The 27030-nt window shown below is 36.2% G+C and overlaps 1 long non-coding RNA gene across 6 annotated transcripts in view; it reads right to left on the bottom strand.

Annotated features, from left to right (window-relative positions):
• LOC116230392 (uncharacterized) overlaps positions 1-27030 on the bottom strand; it is a 147058-nt gene that overhangs the window by 29055 nt on the left and 90973 nt on the right. For 4 of the 6 annotated variants that reach the window (XR_004167222.2, XR_016469161.1, XR_016469162.1 and 1 more), the window contains 5 exons: positions 24579-24677; positions 18843-19003; positions 15355-15519; positions 14454-14660; positions 3353-3628 (listed from right to left, as the gene is read on the bottom strand). This is a non-coding gene — a long non-coding RNA (uncharacterized LOC116230392). Of the gene's footprint in view, positions 1-3352; positions 3629-14453; positions 14661-15354; positions 15520-18842; positions 19004-24578; positions 24678-27030 lie in introns of those variants that run through there. The other 2 variants (XR_016469164.1, XR_016469160.1) reach the window with 2 other exon arrangements.

Genomic DNA, 27030 nt, shown 5'->3' with positions numbered 1-27030 from the left:
ATAGGGGATTTTGTTGATATTTTCCTCATTTAAAAATAAAAAATGAAAATTCCCCCCCTTCCCCTAGCCAGCTTTTGCAAGATCACTTACACTTAGATAACTTTATTCAATTAAAAAAGTCACAGGTGGTTTTCCTGATTTTCCCAACTTTGCTACTGTTCAAAGGTGTGGGTCTAACTCAAACCAGAACCAATTTCAGGTTCCTTTGTAGTTTAGCTGTACCAAGCATCACAGCTGTAGCTATGGTATCATTATGTATATTAACTACTGGTTTCACACTTGAATCTATTTTAAAGTCCTCTATGTGCCTCCCTATTAGCTAAATAATGAAGAGTGTATCAAAGATTGTGTTGCTACGTTAACTGAAAAATTCAAAGCACTCCTAGTGAGACAGAGACGGCAAAACCATCAAATAATAGAGGTCACTGAATTCAGTTCTCATTGTGGTATTGTTAGTTATTAGGCTCATGGCAGAAGAGGCTGAGGTTTTGAGTCTTTGGTGATGGCAAATTTGCCACTGAATGTAAGAATCAAAAAGTTAATCCAGGCAATTAGCTGGCTGAACGTCATACATCTCAGCTGTTCTGTACCTCACCCTAAAATCTGAGAAGCTCTTATTATACATTAATTTAAGCAACTTCCTATGAGTAAGAAAAGGGAGTTTCTAGTGATTACTAAGTCCCCAGATTACTGCTGTTACTACAAAGCAAAATTTCTTTACAGTGTGAAAAAAAAAATTCTTTACAGCTTGACACAAAGTCAATTTCATGAGAATTTGTAACAAAGGCTACTAAAAAAAGTAGACTACATTACCATCAAAATTTGAAAAAATTGGAGTCCATATCTGCAACAAGGTTAAAACTTCTATACTAAAGTGCAAACATGGCCTGTAAATGCTGTAGTTCCTGACTGGAGTCTTTGTTCTGTAGTGCCCTTATCTCGCTAGCTAGATAATGCCAGTATCAAAGCTCAAGTTCCTCATGCAGATCTGCTTTCATATTCTAGTTTCATTCATCTTGTATCAGAGATACTGGCTTATAGGAAACAGAAGCAACTCAGTGTACTATAAAACATGAGAAAGCAGTGAAATAGCAGAGAGTAAAGGAGACTGGGAAATTTCAATTATTTCTAGGAGCCCTATTTAATATAAATGGTCAAAAAATTTTAAAAAAAACAGCAAAAGTTTAGAGTAGGTGTATAAGCAGAATAGGAGGTACACAGTAGAAAATTTTGTGAAAGGTCCCAGATTGTAAGTATGACTGTTCGAAGATGGTACTTTGGAGTGCAAGTTCTTAAAGATCTGCACTAAAGGCATGGGAGTTAGATGCATTGTCACTAAATGATTTGGAAGCAGGTAGCTCACTTGAGATACAGATAAACAACTGACCCAAAGGTGGACCCAAGCGAGACTGAGAAAAATAAACAGAATAAGTTTGCTGTTCTAACCACCTCAAGTTTTGTCATGATGGTGATATTCATAGACCTTGGTACTTAAGATTCAGGAATAAACATTTTTTCCAGCAGATGAATACCTAACCAAATAATCTTCCAGGTTCCATTCTCCCACTCAATAGATTTTGCTCAGCATCAACCAAGTTTGTTCCCTATACATATAAAAAGAAATGTAAGTGAAGCTCTTCACTATGGTCATCACAGCAAGATAAGATTATGGCTTTGAATGAATAATTTTGGTTTTAAAAAGAAACGGCTGAAAGTCTTAGAATAGTCCAGGTCCATGAACTTTGGATCTGGAAACTATAGAACAATACTATTTATGCATCTTATAATATCAGCTGGATAAATATAAATGTGAAAGCTTTTGTGGATAAGAGGAAAATCAAGACTAATATATATATAACACAATATTTAAAAGATATGGAAATTTTCTTAAATACATGCATACACAAATTCCATGTATAGTTAGTATTTTTAATTAATAAATTAAATTAATTAATTAAATTAATTTTTTCTTTTCCTATGTAGTAAAAATATAAATTGTATCATCTTCTTAAAAACAGCAATGTTTAATGTTCAATTCCCATAGTAATGAGGATGCTAGCAAATATTTTTATATACTTTAATAGCATCTGATTATAATTTTGTGCTAATTACTTTAATCAGACCAACTTGAAGTGTTAGAGTATTTTTCCATAATTAAGGAATACCACAGGACAAGCAGTACTTTTTAGAGCAATTATAGTATTTTCTAATGCTATAATAAACAAAGATCATGCATCTTAATTATAACCAATAAAAATTCCACACACATTTAATTATATGCTACACTGATATTCCCATAACTTAAAAAAAAAAAAGCTGCTATGATTATTAAGATGTTGCTAATATGAGCTCACACTAATGGGCTGTGCCCACTATTAATGTCATTGCAAATAGTTTACATCAGGAATCTGTATCTCCAATTTAAATGTTAATGGACTGAGTCTTTTTCATTTACAGTGTAAGAAAAGAATAAAGCCACTAAAGTCAATGAGGTTATGTAAAGCTGCTAGCTAAACTACTATTGGCTTAATCTCCAAACTTGTAATATGGAACATATCAAATGCTCACATATTTTACCCTTATGCCCTGTCAACATAAAGAAAAAAAAAAAACAAACCTTAATGTCATAGATGCATTCTATCCTGGATAGCACAGAACAAAGTTATGGGTCTTTCATGAATGAGGTTGATAAATATCACAGGTGATTTCTGCAAATAATGGATCATCTATAGGCAAAAAATAAAGCCTGCTCCAGTTTAGCATGTGAAATATGACCTGATCCTACACAAAATTGCTATATCACTGCTCATCTCTACTGCAATTTGTAAAGCAGTATCTCCCTCTCTGAGGTGCCAATACTGAGAAAGAACAGTGACATACAAGTGATTTTTGGTCTGGAGATAATTAGTGGCTATCTCCACCACTCAAAGAAATGCTTGAAGTCTGAACAAATATCACCCTTGTTTTTAAAAGATGAGTTAGAAACATTGCATAAATAACCCCCTTACTAAAACTTGTATCACAGAAATCTAAAGGTTGGAAAAGAGCATTAAGATGATCTAGTCCAACCTTTGACCGTTATGTTGTTGACATGGCGTTGTACCTTCCAACTCAGAGCTCTGAAGTCCAGTTTTCAAGTTTTAAGACAACTCTATCATTATTCAGACAGCTCAGAGACTATTATTTCCTATTTAGGAGTATACCTAGATGAGCTCAAAACACATAACAATAACCATGTTTTAAGACAAATTTGTCCTTAAAAAAATGCATGTAAAATAATTTAAGTCATCGCTGTTTGCAATACCTAAACATTCTTCTCATGCCCAAAACTTGAAAGATTCCTAACACCATAACTCAGCTTGTAATAAAACCCATGATGGGACTAACATGCAACAAATCTCAAAAGAAAATGCAAAGAGATTCCACCCTTCCCCACTCTAGCTCTGTTGTACTCCAATTTACAACCATTGTTGTCACAAAGTCATACAAAGCCTCAGCTTTCAAGAAATTTCTACAGCTTTAATCAGTATTTCGACTGTCTCTAGGAAGATATTTGTGTTGCACTTTTCGTACTTCCCTTCTGTAATTGCATTCCTCCTCTTATTGTCCCTGCTTCTTACTGCGACTTCTGGTAAAAAAAATAAATAAATCAGTATTATGACATGCAAATAACAGGCATTCATTAGGTTCACTGATGTGCTGTTCAGCACAAAGATATATCAGGAATTCTTCCTTGCCACAAAGAGATTGCGGAATACTGTATATAATGTTCTTTTCCCCTCATTGCCTTTTTGCTCATTGCCCCTTGCTCCATTTCTTTCCTATCACTTAGTTTCCAGCACAATTTTTTTTGCAATACCACTTTATTAGACTGTAAAAGCTCAGAAAAAAATCTATATGAAATTCTTTTTTATTTAAGACTTTTCAAGACTAAAGAAAGCATTACTGAGGTCCTGGGTGAAGTATCTAATTCCCTAACAGCAAAGTTAAGAGAAAAGTTCAGGATTTGAATCTCAATTTTGAGTAAGGAAAAGGAGTCAAGATATTTCCTGATTGGGTTGCATGCTTAAACACCACAATTGGAAGTTGCAATAATTAACTGACTTCATAGCCAATTGTTGTTAACACCCCAAGGAGTTTGTAGTGTTAGAGTACTTCATATTTGGGCCACTTCTTAGAAAACTCCATATTTTCACGGCTAGTGCTTCTCAAACTCTCAGCCAAAACCCAGTACACTTCCATGTGACAATACTAATGTGTTATGCATCAAAGTAGGACATTTGTAAGCAGAAAAGATGTAATGAATTCTACTACACTTGGTTATGTCTATGAAATTATAATATTTGCTACTTCTGGCAGACTATAGAAGATTCCACTCACAAGCCCTCTATCTCCCTCATAGAAACTACTTAAACTTCCCCAGGTCATTTTGAAATGCAAGGCTTGCCTCTGCAGTCTTTATTCCTTTCTTTCAAATTCAGAACACTAGAGATTGAGTTTCCAGTGAAAAGGTACCAGAAAATGAACATAAAAGTAAAGGAAGTCAGGTGCCTGATGTCTTTATTTTAACTGGCAAGATGAAAAGGATCACATCCAAAGATTCTGCAAGTCTCTGAAACAACTAGAAAGCATAGTTGCCTGAAGATTAATGGATTCCTCCTTAATCTCCTTTGTAACAGATGGACCACCATAGGCTATCAGTGATCCATGAACCAGAGCTGGCCCATCTCACTGTAGACAAACAGGGATTAATACTGCCAAATTGCCAGTCTCCTAAGAGACTGGGACTTATTCCAAAAGAATGAGCTTTCACTGTGATATTATTTGTTACCAATCCTGATCTCAAGGTTATCTGGAGAAAGATCTTTTCGCAATTTACCACACTCAGCTACTGTTTTATCACCATTTCAACCACCAATTCCCAATTCTGTGCCTACAAACACTGATGCAGTTTCAACTGTCTTTAGTTGGATTTAACTCCAAGTATAGAAGTAGCAAAGCAGAACTGGTGATACAGTTTTACTACACTAAGAAAAACAGTAGATCATCAGAAGGTGTTAAACATATTGACTGGACACTGGTCTAAACATCACATAACAAGAAAATCCGAAGCGATTTAGCAGAGAATAAAAAGTACTAGGAGATCATTTTCTGAAGTTAAATCTCAAACACTATTCCTGCTCATCCTATAGCGACAGAGCACATCACCTTTCATTTAAGATACTCAACTCAGAAACCCTCTGATCTAACATGAGCTCATAACAGACACCACTAGGCTGGCATAGGCTTTTTGCAGGTCCTCATAAGTAAGTCAGAACCTCCTGTTTTTAGCCAGGAGCCCATTGGATGGCAGTTGAGAACACGAAAGGGACAGTAAAATACACTGTCCCCTTTCTCACTGGCTTCTTAATACTGGCATTACCCTCAGTGTGGGTAATTATCTTAGTGACCCTGCTCTGCCAGTACTCAGCCTGATGCCAGAGAATACCCAAAATCAGCTTGTGTTAAATCAAGATTTGAAAAATAATCTGCAAGTATAAGAGTACTTAAAGCAAAAACAGAATCGTGTCATGCAGTTGAAGATATGGCATTACTAGACAAATAAGAACATATGAAAACCTGTTAGTATAAGACAGGTCTTACTATCCTTGTTATTTTATAGTCTTATTATACACTGCACCTGGTTTTTTTTTTTGTTTTTTTTTTTTCCTAGTAGTCAGTGGAAGAGGTTGGTGGAATTTGCACCTTATCAATTAAGATTTGTTCAGTGAGGACGATAGTGAATTTCTCTACCCTTCCAATGAATGCTGCTGGACTCCAGTAATTCCTTGAATATCTGTAAGCAGAGTTGACAAATTTGTTACAGAGCTTGAGGCTGTCATTTGAATTGTTTTGAGCTGAAATGTGACCTGTTTTCACCAGAGATTAAGGCTTTCTGGTGTAGGGGAAGCAGAACTGAGATTTGAGGGGTGCTTTGAAAGTAATGCCACTTATTTTCTTATGTTGGCTGATACTGTCAGAGGTGAATGCTGGTGGTATGGTAGTAGAGGCTGAACTTTCCCACCAATATTCCAACAGCCGGTCACCTCTGCTGGTGCAGATAGTTACGAGCATGACACATAGGCTACTGTCCATCACTGGTAAAAACGCATAGCTAGTGATGGTGACTTCTGAAAAACAGTGTTGTGTAGCTGATAATTTTGTCCATCAAATGTTATGATGTTCCTTTGTATGTGATGTAGTTACCACTTAGTTTTAGGGGAAATAAATTGGAGACATTACTTTTGGAGATATCTACTTGGAAGTTTCTTCACTATAGATGCTTTTTCTCACACCAATCCTTATTTAAACCAGAAATACCACAAATAAATCTAAAAGGTGCATACTTCAAGCTAAGCTTAGTAGTTTCACACTTTTCAATCAGATGCTACAGTAATATTCCCTATGACAGAAGAGAAAAACCAATACGCATTTCTGGGAAGGAACATTATCCAAAGGCACTTCAGAATGACATCTACAGACCTAGTTTAGTAAGTAAACTCATTAGGAAGTCTGTGGCAAGGCTTGTCACAGCACTCCTGTGGAAAATTCTCAGCACAGGTTGCCCCAACTACTTTGTTCACTCTGTGCACCTGAGTAAGCTTCAGAAGACAGGCTTACTTCGATTTCCCTAATTAACAATCTATGATTGCATCTTCTGACCCAGAGAATGAATATTCTTTCTTACTAAAATAAGAAAATACATAGGCGTCTCTCCTAAAAGCCTAGGTTTTATTATCCAGTTAAGCTAATGATGACAGTTTTCAATATACATTAATAAACAATACTTTTTATTTGATCTTGTTCTACAGAATTTGCCTCATCTTTTTGTAATACCATAAATTACTTTCAGAGCACCAAATATAAAGATAGGAATCATATCCACTAAGTAATTAATCACATTTCCAGGTTTTTATTAGACTAGGAGCTTGGCCAAGTTTTCCAGTCGCATTTTAACAGGAGTGTTTCATGGTAATCTATGTTTTTGACTCTTTAGAAATCCATATACAATGTACAAATTCCAGTTCTTTCTGAAAGATATTGTTTGGCTGTAGGCATCTAGTTAGAAAATAGCTAGAAACACTTCACAAGAAATAGAAGGAAGTCTATTCAAATAACTTAATGTATTCCTATTCAGTCCAAGAGAACTCCTTGTGCCTCCTGTTAACACAGTGAACATAAAAATGCATAAATCAATATCCAAAACTTTAGCAAGCAGTACATTTCTAGACTTCTAGATCATTAGACAGTCATCAAAGAAAACTTAATTGCAGCACTCTTCTTTTCCTGCTCTCAATACTTCTTGGTAAAAAGAGAGCATATTGGATCAATCTTACTTTATGCTCTTTTTTCATCATTTAACAAATTATGGCTTACATGCTTCCAGGTTTCCACAAGGTCTGTATTTGGGCCACGTAGTCATACAAGCAGTAACACTTTTCAATGTGAACCCATAAAAGGAGACAGTTAAAGTAGGAAAGATGAATAGAGGCTAGTATTATAGTATTTTAATGTGACCTAGAAACTGGGAATCTAAACAGTTGCTGACAGCGGGAACTCAAAATCTTGCAAAGAGAGGGCTTATAATAGGCTCCAAGCACCAGGCAAAGAGTGACTGGTTATTTTGTAGGATTAAAGTGCTTATAAGAAATTTTTGCAGAGAAAAAAATTTGGAAACACAACAGAAGAGCCATTTTAGTAATCTTTGAGCCAAGATATTTTTAGATATTTTTCATACTCAGAAAATAATTCAGCAATCCACTATGGTCTGGCAATGAAAGCTTATTCTATATTAAGGAACAGTATACATAATTTGAGCACAATTTAACTGTACATAAAATATAGCTGGTCTCAATCATTACACGTGGTGACATGCAATTCGCTTTTAAAAAGTTTGCCAGACTTAGAATGCTTTTTCTCAATCTTCTGTTTTTTCACTAGTTAGGATACAAAGAATCTGACAGAGAAAAACAAAATCTAAGACTAGTAAAACTCAAATTTCAGAAGAGATGCAATAAAAATACAACTGGTAATTTGTTTTTCCCCCCAAATTTTAATTTTAATAATTTTTCTTGAAAATAAGGAAGTTTGAAAGTATTTTTAAGGTTATATATTTAAACTTCTTAAAAAAAGAATAAGTAGAATTGAGGTTTTATTTTCCAGTCACCCAAAAAGAAAGTAGAATGCAGAACTTCAGACTGTCCAAAGCTTGATTAATATAGCGACTTGGAGAAAATATATCTATTCAGTTCATTTGCCATGTCTGAAAACACTGACATCCTGAGTTCCTTGAGGAAAAAAAACAAAGAAAAACAGAAAACCACTGTCCCAAAAATTTATCTAAAACAGCACTCACAGCAACACAGTGAGGAGGAAAGAGTGATCTTATAACAGAATCCTAGTATCAGAGGGGTTCGAAGAGACCCCAAAAGGCCATCAAGTCCAACACTCCTGCTAAAGCAGATACCCTACAATAGGTCACACAGGTAGGTGTCTAGCCAGGTCTTGAGTATCTCCATAGAAGGAGACTCCACAACCTCTCTCGGCAACCTGTTAAAGTGCTCTGTTATCCTTACCATAAAGTTCTTCCACATGTTAGTACGGTACCTCCTATGTTCAAATTTTAGGCCATTACTCCTATCATTATGCACCACCAAGAAGATCCTGGCCTCATACGCTTGCCTCCCACCTTCCTTCAGATATTTATAAACATCCATCAGATCCCCTCTCAGTCTTCTTCTCCCCAGACTGAACAGATCCAGGTTTCTCAGCCTTTCCTCATATGGGAGATGTTCCAGGCCTTTAATCATCTTTGTGTCCCTCCGTTGCACTCCTTCTAGGAGATCCCTGTCTTTCCTGAACTGGAGAGCCCAGAACTGGACACAGGAGTCTAAATGTGCAGAGAGGTAGGATCACCTCCCTTGACCTGCTGGCCATGCTTTTTTTAATGCACTCACCTTCTTGGCCACAAGGGCACACTGCTGGCTCATGGCCAACCTGCTGTCCACCAGGACCCCTAGGTCCTTCTCAGCAGAGCTCCTCTCCAGCAGTTTATCCCCTAACCTGTACCAGTGCATACAATTATTCCTCACCAAGTGCAAAACTCTACACTTGGTCTTGTTAAATTTCATCTGATTCCTCCCTGCCCAACTCTCCAGTTCGTCCAAGTCATGTAGAACAGTAACACAGCCTTCTGTGGATTCTGAAGATTCAGCTAATCCTCCCAGCTTTATATCATCAGCAAACTTGCTGAAGGTGCACTCTATCCCATCATCCAGGTCATTGATGAAGATGTTGAACAAGATCCAGCACCGACCCCTGGGGAACACCACTTATTACGTGCTTCCAAACAGATTCTGCACGGCTGATGACCACCTGCTGAGGTCTGTCAGTCAGCCAGTTCTCAATCCACCTCACCATCCACTCATCTCTCCCACATCTTCTGAGTTTTATAACAGCTCATAAGTTTGAATTGGATGCACCTTCTGTAGGAAGCGAAGTCTTAACAAATGCAGTTTCAACTCTGTCAGCTATCAGTATTAAATTGTTGATCAATTATAGAGACAAAGATCTTTAGGAAATCTGATTAATAAAATGCAGTGAACAAACGTTAGGTGGACAGTGCAAAAATATGCAACAGAGATTTTGATCCAAAGAACTCACTACCATCTTAGCAGTTATTTATAATTGGTTGGTAAAAAGACTTTTGGATGGCAATAAGCGATTTATAGTCTATTCTTGTTCTAGGAAAATATGTCATTGCAAGCATCTGAGACAATCCTGAAAGCATGTATATTTTTTGTCATGTCATATCGACTAAGAAAATCTGCATAATGTTAGTAACACCACAGGTGATTGCTCTCTTGGTTCTCAGAAGTCCTCAATATTGAAACTCAAAGTTGGACATTTTGTGGATAAGTCATCTCTTATTTTCAAGAGACTGTTTTCAGTCAAAAAGCAACTTCCACTTTATTACTTCATTTTGGAATTAAGGAACAAACTAAGAAGCCATCAGCACTAGAAGCTTACTTCTCACTTGGTTTTGTCTCCTAATCAATCACCTACTAGTTGAAGAACTAGTGTCATTTGTTATATATAAGGAAGAGTTCAATTTCATAGTGCTAAATCTCACCACTTCACAGCAACAGTTTTGATGACACACCAGTGTAAATCCTGTAATAATATAAAGCAGAGGATACCAGGAATGAACGCTCTTCTGAGGTCAAGGGAATTGAATTTTATAGAAAAAAAGACCTCAAAAGCAGCATAATAAAGGTATTCAAAATGATGGAAGTGTTCAATAAAATAGAGCTTCAGATATTTTTATACTGATGAAATAAAAAATTTAAAGGATCACTTACGACTTGAATAGCAAGAACAGCAAAATATGAGCAGAACTATTAAGCTAGATTGTTAAAATGTGGTCTTTGTTTCAGTTACTTTCACAAGAAATATAAGCATAAACACTGCAAATATCTGGTGAAAGAAAACACTCCAGAAGATGACTTCCTGAATGGCTAAGGCAGCCAATATTACAATTCCTCAAGGTAGAATTTTAAGTGCTTAAAAAATGTACTAAAGCTTCACTGAAGTCATTGCAGCTACAGAGATTTATCAGAGATGTTCCAACTCTCCTTTAGCAATAGAATTGTGCCAGCTCCATCAGACAGCATATAACTTTGGCATCCATAAATCTACCATTATATTTTCTGGTATCAGAATTGATGCTTGCTTATCACTTGCTTATTGCTTTAATAAACGGAGTTTTGTGCTGCAGGAAGATCTAATGTTAAGGTACAATGAAACAGATAGAACCAAATGTAGAGAGTTCTGTTTTTGAGAAAGTACCCTTTCAAGGTATTTTCCCAAGGGCCACTCTAACAGAATACTGTATTTAAATCAGCAGGTCATGCACCAGAAGATAGTTTAACTGTTAATTAACACTAGATGATATACTGAAAATTCCATGCTAATTAATTCTCTGTAGATCTAAGTGCCCTTCCTTCTATGTCATTTTCAATGAACACATTAACATGAGCAATAGAGTGACATTAATTACTAATTCATATGACAAACATGTGAAGCTCTATTAAATAGATGATGGAGGTTAACTAAAAAGGAAGATATGGGTCAAAGTGCAGGCCATCATATCATAAAGATACTGCACATTCAAGAGAAGAGAGCATATATTAACCATTCATTCATCCTGCCAGCTTGATGTTCTTCACCTATATTAGATTTTCTTGCAAGATTATCATTATTCAGAAAATATGATTCATCTGTTCAGAATCAATAGTGAAAACTCCACAAAACAAAAGTAAATTGAAATGAAATAATCTTGTTCTTTTAGAATGTGACATAGATTATGTTTTTGATAAATTAACTGTTAGCTTTCCACACATCAAAATGGTCTGAAAATAGAAAAGAAGGTGGCTTGACAGAAGTTGTAAAGATAGCTAAAGAATCTATATCTTAAAAAGCAGTAGAACACCATTTCTAGAATTAGAGAAGCACTATAATCCACATATATACATAATAACCTAGAGCTACTGGTTTAGTATCTGATAATTTTGACATCTGAAACTACCTAAGATAAAGTGAAATTCAACCACTAGAAAAAAGATCAAGAAATTAAATGCCAGACTATACTCATGCCTTTAAAGGACCTCAAATTCCAAGTAGGAACTGTAGGTCATCCCAATTTAGCATTACAAAAAGCAAACAGAATTAATTATAATATTCTAATTGCATTTTATATTTCTCATAAAAAAACCACCTGTGATGCACGACCATTGCTGCTATTTAAGAAATTCCAACAAAGCTTCTGATAATTTATCCTGAGAGAAGCACTACTTGTGAAAGCCTATCCAAAAATTGCTTTATTACAGACTGCTCACTGTTTGTAAGATCTTATGTACTCACACATACACATTTAGATTCTTTAATATGAAGGATCTCTGAAGTCTCCTGAAAATCGTAATAGAATGGCTTGGAAGAGACACCTTAAGGATCATCTATTAACAACCACCCTGCTATGATCAGGTTGTCCAGGGTTCCATCCAACCTGGCTTTGAACACCTCCAGGGATGGGCATCCAATACTGGAATCTGTTCCAGTGCCTGATCACCCTCTGAATAAAAAATGTCTTCCTACCATCTAACATAAGTCTCCTGTATTTTAGTTTAAAGTTACCTCCCTTGTCTTATCACTATCAGACCACAGAAGAAGTCCACCTCCCTCCTGTTTATAAGCTCCCCTCAGGTACTGAAAGATCGCAATGAGGCTTTCCCAGAGCTTTCTCTTCTCCAAGCTTCTCCACCTTAGGCACTAAGCAGGAGATGCAGAGTCACCATTACTGCTCTTAGGCTCTTCTAGTAACCAAGCTGTGCTATTTCTTCAGGCATGAATAACTCTAGTAGGATCTGTGGCTTCTTAAACATATTTTAGTCTCTAGAAGTATCTACTAAGATATTTTTGTGGGATTTCTGTTAACTTTTTAGCAACAGAAAGAATTTAATTCTGTAAGGCACTTGTAATTAAAAGTGACTTTACTTATAATCTAGAATTCAAGGAAGTCAAGAGGGGTTAATTTCACTATAGGGTTTTCATAAACCTTATATTAATGCATTTTTGCAATTTTAAACAAAAAATGATTTAGTTTAAGTTCTGTTAAGAAATGTTTAATTAAGGGATAGAGGGAGAAAATCAGTACCTGTACTTAACAGAAGAATGCAAGTTATGAATACCTTAACAACAATGTAATACTACATAACTGATTGCACAGTGGAGCCACCTGAGCCCATTCTGGCTCCAGCTGCTATGTCTGAGAGAAGGACTACAAGCCATCTTACATGATCTATGCTTGATCCTTATTAAATAGATAGAGAGCTTCTGAAATTATTATTATTATTTTTTTAAAGCACAATTTTTCACTATCGTCTCATTATTTTGCTCATGTATTTAGGTAGACATGAGCTGCATGTGCTTTGGAAGACTCCCAACCTTTACAGCTAACAAGCTGAGATTGCTTAGACTAGAGTAAAGTGCAAGACACAGCCTCACACACCTTAAACTCCTCACAGGATCAGAGATAACACACAAATCAACATCTACAAATATCTTTTGTACCAGGTACAGACTGGGGGGTTAGCCCTGAATAGGTAACACTATTCCATTAGGGTTTTGCATGAAGTTTCATTTGTATGAGATCTAATCTTGATCTCATCACCCTAACTTTTTTTTTCCCTCCAAGTAATGCAGTCTTTGAGAACACATCTATATGGAAATTAGTTCTGAAGACTATTGTAATAAATACCTGCCAAGTCCATAATACTGGTAGAATTTTCATTTCTCAAATATGAAGAATAGGATTAAGATACGGTAAATTAAAAACTATTTTTAAACTTTCACACTACTAAACAATGTACCAATACACTTTCTTTATTTAATGAAAGTTATCATCCAAATATCAAATAAATAAGACAGTTCCGCCATTACCTTTCTACCAGCAATTGCTGTCAAGTACAGGCAGTAATGCTAGGACTCCTATGAGATGTATATGCATGTATGTTTATTTAAACGTGCCTTTGATAGAATCATAGAATATCCCAATTTAGAAGGGACCCAGGAGGATCCTCAAGTCCATCTCCTGGCTCCATACAGAACCACACAAGACTCTAACCCTGTGTCTGGGAGCGCTGTCCAAACACTACTTGAACTCTGGCACTTGGGGCCAAGCCCACTGCCCTCTGGTGCAGGACCTTTCCCTGACCCCCCTGACACTGGTCCATGCCGTTCCCTCAGGCCCTGTCTCTGTCACAGAAAGCAGAGCTCAGCACTGCCCCTTCACTCCCTGGGAGGAGCTGCAGACATCACGATGCCTCCGCTTAGCTCCTCTGCTCAGGGCTGAGCAAACCCAGAAGCCTCAGTGCTCCTCACATACAATGTTCTCCAGACCCTTCCCCATCTTTGTTACCTCTTTTGGAGGCTTTCTAATAGTATTACATCCTTCTTACATTATAGTGCCCAAAATTGCACCCAATGCTCAAGGTGAGACCACAGAGTGCAGTGGGACAACCCTCACTCTTGGCCAGGCGGCAGTGCTGGGCCTGATGCTCCCCAGGGGACACTCTGCCCTTTGGCCGCTGGGGAACACTGCTGGCTCAGATCTAACATGCCATCAGCCAGAATCCCCACATCCCTTTCCACGGGGCTGCTCTCTGTACCCTCAACCCCCACTCTGTCTGTATTTATATCCAGAGCTGCCCCATCCCATGTGCAGAATCCAACACTTGGTTTTGTTAAACATCATGAGGTTGGTGATTGCCCAGCACTCCACCTTGCTCATTTGTAAGGCTTCTCCACCCCTGAAAGGTCAACAGCTGCTCCCAGTTTAATATCACCCACAAACTTACCCAGTTTTCCTTTCTGGCTTTTCTAAAGCTCAGTGCTCCTCTGATTTACAACCTCTTGCTCTGGTCACTGCTGCTGTGGTGCGAGCAGCTGATCTCAGTCCACAGGTGGGGCCCATACTTCTCCAGAGACTACGCTGGGGCAGGACTCTCCTGTGACCTCCTGGCAGCCTGAGGGGACAGACTGTGACTCTTTAACTCACAGAATAGCTGAAAAGTTACAGAAATATCAAAGCTATCAGTATAACACAGGATGAAGCTTTTGTGCTCTTTAACTGAGCAGATTGCTCTGTGTAAGCAGCAGGAGTTTTGCTCGCCTGAAAACTAAAGAATTTGGCTTGGAATGTATAAGTATTTATGAATTTACAAATTTATAGAGTCAAATTAGAAAGCTCTTGTATACTACCAATTATTTCTGGCTATTTGGCTTCTTCCTCTTCCAAGGCAGGTTAGCACAGAAAAAAACCACTATAATCTCACTGGCCTCTATTTTGGCATGACAACCAGGAGCAGAGCTGTCACTGAGCTGTTTATTCAGGCCAAATTCCCAGGAGGCCACCACACAGCCCTCCCTCCCTCCCCATCCTGTTGTGGTTTCTCTTCATCTCTACTATAGCTGCTTATACTTTGGTTCCTGCAGGAATCAAATTTAATCTGTTTCAGTATATTTTATGCTTCACTGATTTATTCAAAGCTGAATAAAAGCATTGCAGTACTTACGTTTCCTATTTTATTTTGGGAACTGTATTATTAGTAGCACCATTCAGTTACTAGAATAACTCGAGTCAAGCAGATTAAAAACCCAAGCTACACCTGTGCTATTCAGCTTGCACTTCAATCTTATCCACTACATTAAATAAGGTCTGGATAAAAATGAGACAGATTAACCTATCATTCGACTTACAGAAGTGTCTTTGTGGTAAAAGAAGATCCAGTTCTACAGTGAGTCTGGTAAATTTTGCCCTTCTTTTGCTGGAAAATATCATCTCTGTACCAAACTATTCCATTGCATTAAAAAAACAAAATAGTCTTCTTGAGCTCTACAGCAGAAAAGTAGTTGAATACATACCTAAAGGAAAGAAGAATACTGTATTACTTGTTTGATTGATAGTACCAAAAAAACAAAAAAGCTTTTTCTCAGTTTGATTTTTGTTTTACAACCTATAGAATTATTATTCAAGACTCATGAGATTCCTCCATTTCAATTTCCAGTCGCACTCTGGTGTTCTGTAAGGATTTTTGTTTGTTTGTTTTAATACAAAATTAAAATGAGTAAAGGATGAAAATAATAAAAAATATATAAGAACAATCTTAATATAGCATGCATATTTGTATATATACATACATGAGATGATCAGCTAGTAAATATTTTATTTTGCTTTGTATATGGTAGAATATAACTAGATGAGCTCAGATAGATTGAACAATAAAACAAACATGACAAAATGGGTTTTAAGTCAGGAAACAGAACAGTAAAGCAATTTCCTGAGTTATTTAAATGCTTTCATTGGAGAAATGTCATTACATACTTGAATTACACTGGAATATAATTATATAAACACCACAAATAACAATGTTTTACCAAGAAAAACAGAAGTTAAGAGAGGGGAATTATTTCCTGCCATTTTTCTTAATTTTAAGAAACGTTCTAGATGTTATAAGATATAAATCAAAAGAAAGGTTCTATATTTACTTTAGGAGTCCATTTCCTTAACACTTATAAGCACATACTTATCTTTAAGTATCTGATATGTAAATAGCTCTGTACATGTAGTTCCTCACAAGTTTATACAGGCCTTGGTGACCTTAATCAGAAGCTTAGCTCCAAAATTTTGTGTCACCGAGAATGCATGTGAAGAGAAAGCTTTTGAGCAATTAATTGTAATCTTTTCACAGGTAAAGTCAGAAGACTTGTATTCCTAGCTTTCATATTAAATGTGTATATCTTCACAAACATCTCCCCAGTCTTACTGATGTGGTTTCAGACAGATATTAAATTTAATACAGTTGAGCCACTTACATTTTACTATCCATCTAAACCCAGTAATTGAGAGAGTAGGATTGGACCCTTTCTCAGCAGCAAAATATGCACCAAAATTGGAAAGCCATCTGTGACATTTCAGATGTGGTGCTCAGGGACATGATTTAGTGGAGGGTTGTTAGTTTGAGTAGTATGGTTAGAATGTGGTTGGACATGATGATCTTTAAGGTCTTTTCCAGCCTGAGCAATTCCATGATCAGCCCAAACAACCTCAGTTCAAATCAGGTGCACACATTATACCTAAATGCCCCATAGCAATATTATTATTCTGGTGGGACTTTAAGCTATACTCAAATCCACTCTAAATTTAAAGGAGGTATTCATGGACAAAATTTCAATTTAAATATATGTAATTCTTCATTAACTAATTCTTAAAACAGCATGTCATGACCAAGCAACTCACTTCCTCAAACTAATTTCTGTCTTAAATTTAGCATTTAGGGAAGATTAGCTGCAAGTAAGTGTTGAGGAATCATCTCCAAAGCACATAACACCAAACTGAAACAGATCCGTACCTATTCTCTCCACTTCTGTAGTCCTTACCAGTAACATTTATATTCAGAAAATGAGCTGGAGACAAGACAGACTAAATCTTAGTCTATCCCAGTTTTTCTCCATTCCCACATCAGTCAGCCATTGATGTTTGGCTGGCTTTCTTCCCCAGAGGCAACACTGTTTTCCATAGTGTTCTGGTGGATCCCTAACTGACCAGGAGCTCTAAGAATTGACGTTCTTGATGCCCTGTGTGTCTCAGTTTTTTTTATTTGTAGGAAAAAAAAAAAAGAATAGACAATAATGTCTGTCTATTTAATCTGTTTTTTTAGGGGATATTATCTTCGAATACCAAGGGTATTCAAAATACCAGGTTTTCAAAATGAGCCCTAAGTTAAAATTTCTTACTTTTTAGAAATTACTAATTTACTAGATATTATTATCTTACACTTGTAGGAAATGTTCCAAGTTATATCTGAAATTGATGTTTGTCTTGCTTCTGAGATCCTTGTTCGTAAACTTACTAGAAGCTGAAATTATATGCATGAAATGTCATATCATCCGTATGGAAGATTCAGTTTGTTTTTGTTTTGGATAGAAAAAAAGAAAAAATACCCATTTATGCTTCAAATGTTTGCAAATATAATAGTGTCTTTTAAAAAAATTACGTGGGGTATTTAAAACACTGTTAACCTAGCAAAGGTCTTTGAGAGCTTTGTTTCATCATAGAGAAATGATACAGTAACATTAAAAGAAAGGAAAAAAAGTCAAGTTAGACTACTATAATCCCTCAGAACAGAGAACTGCTGTTGAAGATAAATCAAGTACATGGAGAAATAAGGTAAAGTATTATACTATTTGAGGGAAAAAAAGGCAATAATATTCTTTTTCAAGTAATGGCATATATTCTTGCCCATCAATAGGAACAGTTTTTCCTGCACAGTACATTTATTTATATCTCAGAATGAAAGCTATGCATGCGCAGCAGGGAATAGAGAAATCTGATGTGTTTCTATTATGAAGAGAATCTATACTTACAATTACCAAGGATTCAGATTGAGCCCATTTTAAAATACAGCCTGTCCTTAAATAAACCAGTCCATTCAATCAATAAATGTCAAGTCAGGTAGAGACAGAATTTTTGGAAATTCAAAAAGTGGAGCATGGAGGTTATTCGTTTACCACCAACAAAACTTGCTGGTGGAGGAAGTCCCATCTACAGTCTGGCTTGTGTGAGAGAGTACATACATACATAGGTTCACTTTGCTCTCTTTAACAGAACCAGCTTACAGAAAAGCAAACTATACAGAAAGAGTCAGCACAAAGAGATTACACATCTGATGCACATTGTATTAATTCCATATCATGTCTGGGTCTCCAGAAGTATCCTCTCAGAAAGAGTGAAGACCTGACATACAGAAACAGTAGAATATTCCAGGCATAAAAGAGAAAAATTAGAGAAGATGTAGGAGTACCAAAAAAATGAAGCAAGTTTTTGCATTTGGGAATACTAGAGAATGGAGATTTGGATTCAAAAGTAAAATATTTCTTCTTCCTGAACAGTCTATTAAAGCAGTATGACATTTCCATAGCAATAGGTTTGGAAGGTACCCAGTTGTGTGCGGACGATCTTCAGCAGCTAGCAGTGGAACACAACGGGACTTTATAATTTACATCATTAATAACAATGTTTTTCATTACTAAATCCCACATGGACTTGTTTTAATACACACTGTCATAAGGACTCCAGAAGTTTTATGTTTGCCACATAGGCACAAGTGCAAGTGGAACTATGTGACAGTAGAGGGCAGGGTGAGAAAAAGCCGAATAAAGAGGAAAAAATTGTAGAGAAAAATCACATCAGACTCAGAGGACAAGACTTCTCATGGAATTTGTTCAGCTTGCAAAGGCCACAAAGCTTAAATCTTGAACACTTCAGAGTTGGTTATAGATGGAGCCATTCCCATTTTTGGTCAAACAGAGTTTAAGGCTGTAAACAACCAGGTTTCCTGTGGATTTTCTGCAGGAGGAAAGGATAAGAGAGTTAAAGTCATCCCTGCAATGTCTCTGCATGTGGCTCCATAAATATGCTTCAACCACTTGAGAAAACTCTTTCCAATCTTCCGCTCCGCTATACTTAAATCTGCACGCCCACCTAACTTCCAGGAATGAACTAGGTTTATTTTTATGTCCAGATTAACAACATTTAGGTATATAACATTATCTCTTCTGTGTAGAGGGAACAAACTCAAGGATAGAAGTACCTCGTACTTCCGACAAAATAAATGACTTCATATGTTACTTATAATCAAAATGAGGGATTTCTTTCAAAAAAATCAACTATTTTTTCATCTTGCAGCTTTCTTTAGTGCACAGAATAAAAAATAAATTTAAAAAGTCAATTAAATGAGACAAAATGAAAAAGAACAATGGAAAGCAAGATATTTTTCAAAAAAATTTCTCTTATGCACATCCTGATACTTATTAATATGAAGGTAGCTCCAAATGTAATGCCTTCTATTTATTCCCATGGAAACTGCAACAGATAAAAAGAGCAAAATAACACTACTTGATAGAGCAAATCCCATGTAACCTACTAGAGAACCTCTTTTAGCAGGGGAGTTGGAAAAGACCATCTCCAGAGGGACCTCCATTCAAACCCTTACTACTCTGTGATTTTGCAAATGCCTAAGCTACATCTTCCTTGTAATTTCTTTGCTAACTTCAGGAGCCACAGAAAGATAGCATAGTGTCATGCAAAAATACCTATGCCCTTCAGAGTTAAGACATGTGATACATGTATAAAAGAAAGGATCATCCCTGTTTGACGACAGATATTGCTCATGCTGTTAATAGAAAATAAGGTGTTCTCACAAGAGCTAACAACAGAAGAATAAGCCCAATTTTCTCTCTACCATAATAATACCACCACTGTTATCCATGCCTTATTCAAATGGTCTTGGCTTCTGTAGTTGTGAGCATCCATGCAAAGAGCTTTACGTCTTGTATTGGTTTGTAATGTGAAGCCTTGATAAGGTGGTAATATAACTTTCACTAAACCCTCTCAGGCGCTTCTTATGCTATGTATAAGGAGAATATCTTCAGTCAGCAGATATAGCTCACACTGCTCTAATGCACTACAATTTACGATTTGCACAGTTCAGGATTATAGGGTTGTCATTAGCTGTGGTTATAATAAGTGGACAAGGCAATTATTGCAGACACCTTGTAAAGATTCATTGATAGGAGACAGGTTATATCCATCTTGCTGGGGCCAACATGGTAAGGGACTCTATATGGAAAGTTCCTCTGGTGACATGCAAATAATGGATTGGATAGAAAAGCACATGGGAGTTTTTAATACCAAGTAAGCAAACTCTTGAAGTTTTTAATTCATTTTAAACGTGCTGGTAAGTTCATTAATATGTTTGAAGCAAGTATAAAAACCAGTCTCTACTTCTGCACACTCTCATCCAGAGAAGCACTAACTGTCCATGGTAACCTCAAGCAAACATGAATACTAGCAAGAATTTAACCACAGCATCACAGGCTTGCCTGAGACCATACCATTTGAACAGACAGAGACCTACTGAAGTATTTTCCTATTATCTTGATTTTTCTTTAACCCAATTCTTGTTTCCTTCACAAAGTTCTCCGGCTTAAGCTGGCAGAGGTACTACAGGGCAATGTTGGAGGCTGATATTTCTGCTCATGCATTAACAAGGGGACAACCTCTTTAAATTCTCCCTAATGCTAATTAAATCCCTAAGCTAAAATTACCAGTTGATACCAAAATTTTATAATTTAAGAGTATATTTTGTCATACTAGCAACCTTGAACAAAGTTATTTCATGTATCTGCTTTGCTAGAGATTGTCTTACATTATGACTTTCCTCCTCTTAGAGTCAAAGTACTTCTGACTTCTGTCTCCAGAAGTGCTCCTTTACTGTTCAGCTGCCTGTTGTATTTATCCATCCCTTAGGAAAGAGTTAAAGGAGTAAAGAGTAAAACATCTACAATTAAATTGCTCTTTAACTTGCCGCTGCCTCTTGGCAACTGCAGGTTGTAATTCACTTCGGGAAGAATAAATAATGTAGGGTTTTACATTCATATTTTCAGTAGAAAAGGAATGCTGGGAGTCACAAATTGCTGCTGAAAAGATAAGCATATTCAAGGACTAAAGATTATAAAGACAAATCTCTCGTAAGTGTCTCTAAGACAAGAAACACTTCAAAAAATAAACAAAAAACCTATTTAGTCTGTAATGGCTTGCAGAAACTCCTAATTTCAGTATGGAGGGTTTAAAAAAGACTTGTGTGTCTGTCAATAGGCATAAGTAGAAAGCAAACTTATATTACACAACTGAAAGAAGAAAATTGGAGCATATCTGTAAGGAATTCCTCCCCAGTAAATATCTTGCATAATTTAACCATCAGCTTGTACCCAGCACAAAGGACTTTTTTTTTTTATCCTGACTTCTATTAGCTCAAGGTTGTGCAGGTCTGTAACAAACATTTGCCCATCAGTATATTTTGCATGTCTTATTCTCTTGACAAAAGCAAAGCAATTCAGCAAATAATCTTAAAACACAATTGTTTGTCTACCTCTGGTATCATCTAGTTCAACCCCATGCTTAGAATAGAGTGGCTACTGCAGGTTACTCAGGGCTATGTCTAATCAGGTTTTGAATACCTCCACGAATGGAGCCTTCACAACCTAAGACACCTCTTCATATATTTCATTATCCTGACAATAAAGGATTTTTTTTTTCCCCTATCTTTAAAATGAATGCTCTGCATTTCAGTCTGCACCCTTTCCCTCTTGTCCCACTGTAACTGATCATTGCTGAAAAGAGCCTAGCTCCATCCTCTTTACATCTTCTCTTCAGTATTTATAAACTCTGAGAGCTGATTTCCAGTTGGTTGGGCCTCAAAGTTATACCTCACAGGATTACTCTTCTCCAGGTGCAGAACTTTGAATTTTCCATTTTTGAACATGTCTTGAGATTTCTGTCAACACTCTGAATAACAGCACAACCAGCTGGTGTATCCAACAGTCCTCCCATTCCTGTCCTCAGCAAAGCTGCCCAAGATGTGCTCTGCCCCATCATTCAGGTCAGTAAGGAAGATGTTAAGTAGTATTGGATCCAATATTCCTAAAGGTCAGTCTTAGTAGTAAAGATCAAGTCCAAGAACATAAAGTAGACTTTGTCCCTGCAGGGTAGAGGGCATGAAGATGGTAAGAGAAAAATTTGACTAGAAAAGGTAAATACTTTTTCTTGCATGTTCAAACAGCTATCAAGTCCGGGAATTTCTCTCTAGCATTGCTTTTAAACAGCACTGATATAAAATACCTTCACACGCCCAGGGAAAGCAAAACGCCTGCTAAACAAAAGATGGTTCAGAATGATTTCTCCAACTTTATTACAAAGAGCCAGAATCAGTGTCATCCCACAGCACACTGATTGCTGATTTTTTTCAATCATTTTCATATATGATAGTCTTTGTGTTGCAGAAATACAAAAAGGTAGAGAAATACTTTCAGAACATGCTATATCAGAAATGAAATAAAGATCAAATACTATTTGCACCTCTCATAAATTTATGCTTGATTAAACATGGACAAAAAATAAAGAAAAAATCCCTCATCAGTGAGCTTGAACAGTGAAAACTAAATAGAGTAAATAAAGACAAATACATGAGATTAATTTTTTTTTTTTTTTATCTCTAAATCCCATAAGATGTTATTATAAACAAAAGTGAAACAATGAAGCCTGAAATAAATGCAGCTTGATTTCCTGTGGATTTGTACCTCATTATTTAAGCCCTGAGTTGAGCTTTTCCTCTGGTATGTGAATTTATAACCTTTCACAAAACATGAGCTCTCTCTACTGTTTTTCTCTCTTTCAAAGTGCTTATGGGGTCTTATTTTTACAGTACTACCAAGAACTCAATTATCTTTGATACTTCTGTTCTTCTGTCAAACTTGGTTGACATCAGATATCAGGTTCAAAAGTTATTAGACGAGACATTTAGACAGATACACATAGATAAAACGAATGCAAAGAATGTTATTTCTGTAAAGAAACAAGGCTAAAAATATTTCAAAAGATAAAATTGTTGTATATGTTCAATTTCATGGACAGGGAAATCTGTGACTCCTGCATGCTTATGATACAGAAATCTTAAGGAATAAGTCAGACTTCTGTTTTTCAGACGAAAAAAATAACAATACAAGACTCTCTGGCAGTTAAAATTGTTTCAGCAATAGTACTCTGACTGTTGAAAATCTCTACAAAATAACACCAAATACTACTCATGCTAAAGAAAATCAGCTTCTTATGAAAACGATGTTGTGAGCTCAGCCTGCTACTTTCACATTATATAAGGACTACAGGGTTCACTCCAGTAGTTTCTGAAGTGATCTCCACTTTCAAGAGACTGGTAATCTGATTTTATTATTATTATTTTTTTTAATATTTAGGTCACATATAATGTGTAATTTTGGATTAAATTTAAAAGTGCAGATAAGCTGCCCCATTTTTATTTATCCTTCTACACTTTTTACATCTAAACAACATGGAAGCAGCGTATCCAGAGTTTTCATTTTGATAAATAAAGCACACAAAGTAAGATTATTATAATGAATTTTATGGCTTTTAATGCAAGGGTTATAGTCTCTTATTAGAAAAATAGACTGCCTTGATTTTTTAAAGATTCAAAGATTACTTCTCTAACACAGGCAATGTCTTTGCATGTATTCATTTATGAAAGGAATCACAAATGAAAAGATTAACCTGACCACTGAGGACACATTTAATATAAGCCTACCTGAGGCTTGTCATTACCCGTATGGCATTGCTGACCTTGAAAAGCTTTCACGTTAACCAGAAAAGGTGGTACAGATCTAGGATGCAGAACTCAAAAAAAAAGCATTCTTTGTGACATAATTATCACATTTCTGCCTTAAAATGACACCTAGCTTTGTTCTTAATAGTTAATTTATTCAATAGTCTTAATTAGAAAAAAAAAGCCGAACATTTATACGAAGACTTTGCCTGTGACAAGAACAGCAGAGATAAAAATATCACACTGCCTAACCTCTCTTGACAGAGAAAGTCAAAGACAGAAGGGCACCTTCCAGCACCCATTCCTGAAGAGAAGTTTGTCTAGCAGAAACAGACTGCAAAAGGAGGCCTAGTATCATAAAGGGACAGGCTGAGTCACATGTCAGCACCTGTGGTACCACAGTGCCAAAGCTACATGGGACAGGAGTAGATGTCATCTAAGAAATCCTTTCCTTTAAGAGGGAAGCAGCCTTCTGAAAGGAGAGCTTCCCAGCTTCCCTGCCTCTGAAAACTCTTATAGCTGACACTGTTTTGCAAACTTCTGCGTACAGGTCAATGTCTGACAGTTAGTTAAGCCACTTAAGTAAGAACCACAGCATTTTTAGCAGCAAGATGAGTAAGTTTTATAAAAGTCTCCATATTACAGAGGCAAAACTCTGATACTTTTTATTATTTTCTGGATTAAAAGTTGTTTCAGTTCCATGAGAGTGAATACCAATAAATATCAATCAATTAAAGAAATGCTTACCTCAACATCTAATTTTTTGGGTATTTAGGATCAGTTCTTGCTTGTACTGAACCACTGGAACATACAGTGCCTTTGTGCTTTGCACTTCTGAAAGCCTGCCTTCAAGAGAACAAAAACATTAGCAAGATAAAAAAAGAAAAATAGACTGCATAGTATGACATTTTTTTAGTCAGATGAATAAGCAGATTCAGCAAAATCAAACATTGCTCGTCAGTAGCTAACATTTCTCTGTGATCTCCATGGTTCATATTTCTTGTACAACAACAATCATAAGACATCTAGTTCTTTTATTTAAAGGTTATTATTCATGTGCATTCATTTATAATATGTTGCTTGAATTTATTCCAATACCATTAAATTGTAAGGATATGATTTCAAACAGAAGCAAGATTTGCCCTTTTCCTTCTGAAACTCTCCCTTTAGCTGCATCTACAGCTGTTTGGGATGGCTGAGATGTAATGCTGCAGTTCTCAGATTCTGTAACTCAAACCATGAAAAGTAAAAATACTGATAATTTTTTCACTAATATCACTGTAACAAGACAAACAAAACATACTCTTCATGGAAGTGGGAAAGCAGACATGATAACATGAAAGATATATAAAAATTATCTAAAAAAAGATTATATGTAAAAAACGGATTGTTTTTTAATCAGTCTTAGCTGTGAAATTCACACAAAAGACAGAAAAGGCAAAAATGGCAGCACATGTAGCATTTGCCCAGGGTACTTTTATCAGGGAGCTGCCTGAGCTAGGCTCTTCTCAGCAGCCCATAGTTACCCTCAGTTCATGCTGGTCAGGTCTTTTACCAGGAGAGTTTTCCTTTCAGTATTTATGTAGTGCAGCAGGCAACTGTTTACCTCAGAGGCATAAAAGTAAATCCGGATGTGTTTGATCCATAGTGCCACAGTGACTCTGTTGCCTATGGAAACAAAGGCTCCTTTTCATGGAGTTCACACAAGAAGCCCTGAGATGCTAGAGAGAGCCATCTATTTCAGCCACTGTAATGTTAGGTATTTTGCTGATATGTGTGTGTGTGTGTGTGTATATATATATATATATACACACATATATAAACACACACATATATACATATGTATATATGCTTGTACACGCACCCAAAATTCTTACCTCTGTTATATTCCAGAAGGATCAGATGAGACAGTTCCTGAGTCTCACATTAATTTTAAATTACTTTATTTAAACAACATAATCCCCTTTTAAACAAATTAATATTTGAAATCTAATAAATGTTCAAGCTGTAACCGCCTGTTTTTTCCTCCACCTTTCACAGTATAGGTTGTTACGTGCTTTGTCGACAGCAGCTTGGCAAATTTATTTCATGCTTACTCACAAATTTGGATTTTGTAGATGACTCTCAGGAGGGAGTTTTGGATAGTAGCAAAGAATGGATAACATGCCAAAAGCACCTTTCCTAAAGCTTTCCTTTGAAAATCTCTTATTCCTGACGAGACTGTAACTTCCTAAGCATCATTCAGATGTAGAATTCTGTACATTTTACATATAACTGATCAAGTATGTCACATTTCCACAAATCTTAGTGCACAGCATTTGTTACAGCTCTTCCCAGCGAGAGCTTGAGTAGATACAAAAGGAATATGGCCAGATACAAGACTTGAATGCAAAATGCATGACATTCTGCTCTCAGAAGAACACTAGCTTAAATCTTCAGTTGCTGTCATCTGCAGCTCAACCATTGGAAAGAATATGCTTCAGTACCCCCTCCTTTTTTACAGATATAATTAAAGAATATATTCAAGAAATTCATAGTCCATGTGACTTTGAAGACCTCTTGTATGAACCTCCAGATTCCAATTTGAGAAGGCAAGTAGTAGCTAACAGCTCGTTCTTAAATTGTCTTACCTACAGTTTAGCTGTTTGTATAACATGCTTATAAACTTTTATCTTGGAGCACATGTGTACTTATATTACTAGATATATAAATGAATGAACAGTCCTTAACACCTTCACCTAAACTGGGCATCCTCAATTTCACATTTCTGTGGAAGCTTTAGTTTATACACAGTGAAAAGGTTTCACAATAAATTTCAAGGAAATTGTTTTAATTCATTTAAATCTGAGTATTATTCTTCATAAAGAACCTAAGATCCAAGAAATCTTAAGTATCTATATAAATATTCATATACATACGAGCAGAAAACTTCAGAAGTAGTTCTGACAGTGGAGACAGAAAAACTTCTCCAGTTTACAGTAGATGACTAAGATCACTTGAATGATGTACTGATAATGATGTACAGAAGACATCCAAAGAGGACAGGCTGGACTCATTACTAAAACGAATTTATTACAAATATGCCTCACTTATTAGTTCAAAAAAATAAAATCAATATTTTGGGTACAGTTTGTTTTGCTAAAATTCCCACATAGCATGAAAAAGACACAGTTTGTTAGTGACCTGAAATTTCCTTTGC

Source organism: Phasianus colchicus, chromosome 9 (assembly GCF_987193195.1).
Source record: "Phasianus colchicus chromosome 9, bPhaCol1.hap1.1, whole genome shotgun sequence".
In the NCBI taxonomy this organism is placed as follows: Eukaryota; Metazoa; Chordata; class Aves; order Galliformes; family Phasianidae; genus Phasianus; species Phasianus colchicus.
Note: the sequence above shows the minus strand (reverse complement) of the source record. Positions and strands in the feature narration are given on the sequence as shown.